The sequence below is a fragment of the Helianthus annuus genome, chromosome 6, assembly GCF_002127325.2.
Source record: "Helianthus annuus cultivar XRQ/B chromosome 6, HanXRQr2.0-SUNRISE, whole genome shotgun sequence".
Classification (NCBI taxonomy): Eukaryota; Viridiplantae; Streptophyta; class Magnoliopsida; order Asterales; family Asteraceae; genus Helianthus; species Helianthus annuus.
The window spans coordinates 50,876,101-50,879,854 of NC_035438.2; the positions used below are offsets into that span (position 1 = coordinate 50,876,101).

The following is a 3,754-nucleotide window of genomic DNA, read 5'->3' on the forward strand; positions in this document are numbered from 1 at the left end:
CATGATTAAACTTAGGAAGCATAGGACTTAGTTTCAATTAATAAACTTTACTTTATGTGATATCATAAGACAATTTGTTTTCCTTTGTACTTGAATATTTAATATGGTATAGTATTATGAGTTATGAACAACGTCCCAACATATTCCACCAGTTGATGTGTTACAAGTTTCTTGTAGAATCCAAGAAATGAAACGAATATATAATAGAGTGATAAAAAGATTGTAAAATACTATGATATCATATCATAGTCCTTGTATATGCATGAAAGATAATTGGAATCTAAATTCAAAATAAATTTAAATTCTATCACTTAATCAAAAATTTAAATTCAATTAACGTAAAATATAATCCTAAATCCAATTAGATCCAACAATCAACTCCTACTTTTTAACGATAGACTTCTTTTTCAGCAATGACATTGACCAAGTTTATGTCGGAGAGAAGTTAGATGAAGCTAATCCTTCGATTTGGTAGGGAAAACCTCACTCTTTTGGCCCTTTCGCATCCGTCTACTTTGTCCACGTAATAATTTGCTAATTCTTGAGTCGATACATAACTCTTAATTTATAGTTTATGTATTAAACGAGTTGACGTGAATTCGCGCATTGCGACGGGACCGTTAAATCGAACAAAATATAAATGTTAAAACGTTTAACCAAGCACGCGTGTTGCGAACCGATACGTAAAATTTTTTATGAAAAGAATGACTAAGTTGAAGCGATAACATTAGTACCTAATGAACGGGCACTCGTTGTGCTACAATAGAGAAAACCCAGATGCCCAGAAGAATTCACATCGATCAAAATCCATAAAGATGAATTTCTCTACCTTTCTCGCATTATAAAATAATATAAAATTTACGTGAATTAAAAATACACAACAAATATTTATCTCTTTGTCGGAGCAACTTTTTCTCTTATTGCTTTTGACATTATAACGAAGCTCTTATTAATATTGCTTCTGGCATCTCTACCTTTAATAAATAGAAAAATAAAAGAAAAGGAAAAGGGAAGAGTAATTTAGTTTTGAGATTAATAATAATATTTATAATTACTATAAAATACGTATGATGGAGCGTTATTTATTTTCATGAAACTTATATCAGATCACCCGTAATGGACGTGGTTTTTTCAAAATTAGCCACCAAACACATCCAATACTGCCCATCCACCGCCCCCTGGGCGTGTTTCATCTTTTTATGGTTTTGGCGTTTTGAATTACGCAGTTAGGGCGAAAATTTGACCAATCAGATGTAAGCCTCTTTTTTTTGGTTAGTTTTTTTTATTTAATTCTTTACACCCCTTTTTAACATAATACCCAAATCCCCACTACACTCATTTTAGAAAAAAAAAAAAAGAAAAAAAAAGCCCAATAATGCCGCTTGCTGACTGGACTGTCACATAGTGGAAAACGCTGAAAGATGGGGGCATTATTCACCCTTACCACTACGCATGGTCTCAGAAATTTTAAGTAATTTGTTTATTAGGTTTGCTTAATTCCTCAATAATTAGTGAACTTTTTGATTCTTAGGAGTGATGTTATGGTTTTGAGTTTTTTAAAGTATATATATTGTATTTAAACGATAACTTAAAGCAAAAATCGTAGTCCAAATTTACACCTAATAAAACTTGGGATCTAAGATATGACATTAAAATGAGATCTAATGTGACATGGATTCCGCTAATTTGTGCAGCAAGAGAAAAGGGAGGGAGAAAATTATCATATTGGGAGTGGTAAAATAGTGGGTGAGAGATTAATGGTAAAACAGTGGATGTAAGCACCAAACAACTCATCAAAAAACAAAGTGTATTGTCCAAATACCACCATTCAAAATCATATCTCACATCTCCAAATACCACCATTCAAAAGCATTGGAGGAAATCACCACCGACACCACAACACCACCATTGAACCACCACCACAGCACAACCACCGAACCTGCACAGCCACCACGGTTCCATCATTTGCTCCAAATGAAACGTTTCCTTTTCGTAGGAATGCTACATCTGTGATCTGCCTGAACCGGTTCGCTTATTCTTCCTGGTCTTTTAACTTTGCTTCAATATCCTTTATCTTTTTAATTTCTACGGCAAAGTTGCACCTCCAGAAATCCTCTACGCTTTGTAGCATTATATGTCTGCAACAACATAATAACTAAACAATCGGGATTTTTTTTGTTGTTGTAAACTATTTCATTTTAAATCGTAAATAATAAATATATAAAAATTTCCAGAATTTTGGAAAACTAAATTATACCGAGTACATGAGAGAAAATTAACTTACAAGTGAGATGACCAAATTAAAATTAAAAATAATCCAAAAAAAAAAAAAAAAAACCATAAAAGGTTACGGATATCTGGAAAATTATTTTGACTAAATTGCATGTAAGGGAGAAAATTATTTTACCTACATCATAGTGATAGTGATGACTGATTTTTTAACAAATTACAAATTACAAATTTAATGCAAGGGCAAAAAATAGGTAAAAACTATACCAAAGTTAAAAAAAGTTACAGATTTCTGGACAGTTAATCAAACTGATTGCAGGGGAGAAAATTAAACAGATTTACTTTTTTTTTTTTGGAACAGCAAATGGATTTACTTACATGATAATTGACGATGAAGTTTTGTTGGGAGATTATGCAATTAATAAAACCATCATCGGCCATCTCTTCTTGTTGAACCGGTGACGGTGGAGTAAATTGAAAATCTGTGCGGAATCCGGCCGGTGCCGACTACGTTGGGGTTTTGTGGCAGATTACTTTGTGGCGGAATAGTATTATTAATTGGAAATTGAGTGACTGGATTTATGAATGCAACTACCCTCACACCATGAGTCTGCCAAGGTTTCAGATGGGTGATACATGACCGGCGGTTATTCTGGTTGTGTGAGGGTTATATAGGAGTAGATACGGTTCTGACGGCGGTGAAACGATGGTGGGGGGAGACACGTCGGTGGATGAATGTTTGTGTCGGTTCCATAACGGTGTGTCTACCACCGGTGGAGTATAAAAAATAATAACTTTCAAATATACTTGGACTTAGGGGAAAGATGATATCATTTAATGAATTGGTGGGATAAGTCCAAGCATTTGGAACGGTGGCGTTGGATGGTTATGTGACGGTTTATTTATGTTGGCGCAACGGTGGGATTAATGCAAGTTTTGAAACTGGGGTTGCATTTGAAACAAACAGTGGGGTTGCATTTGAAATGGTAAATGTATAAGAGTATAATTTGTTTATACTTTATAGTCAAGAAGCCACCAAGTCAATGAAGGCCAACGAATTGTTGGGAGGAAATCGTTAAAAGAAGTAAAAATGTGTTGAATACTTAAATAGAAAGAATGCCTTCATATTAGTTGTTGAAAAGAAGTAAAATGTGTTAAATACTTGAATAGAAAGAATGAATTCAAATCTGTGTTAAATACTTAAATAGAAAGAATGATTTCAAATTTAGTTGTTGAACATCGCGTATCACAATTAGGCAATGGTTGACCTCGTTTTTTTCTTTATCCATAGTTTGGGGGTCAATATTTTGATTTTGTATATCCAAATATGGAAGCAAAAATAGATTATAGATAAATAATGTGTCCACATTGATACTGACTACAAGGATTATTGTCTTTTTTATGTAATACTTTGTTAAATAATTAACATACTAAATGTGTAAACAAATATTAAAAAGTTATAACTTATAATTATTGGGATACTTAATCTTTAATCTAAAATGTATCTTTAAATTTGTCATGTTTA

At 32.8% G+C, this 3,754-nt stretch overlaps 1 long non-coding RNA gene across 1 annotated transcript; it reads right to left on the reverse strand.

The window, feature by feature from the left end:
* Positions 1-1,790: 1,790 nt before the first annotated feature.
* Positions 1,791-2,989, reverse strand: LOC110864664. Its single transcript, XR_002549998.2, has 2 exons — positions 2,608-2,989; positions 1,791-2,138 (listed from the first exon to the last, which is right to left on the reverse strand). It is a non-coding gene; the product is annotated as an uncharacterized LOC110864664 (long non-coding RNA).
* Between the last annotated feature and the right edge of the window lie 765 nt (positions 2,990-3,754).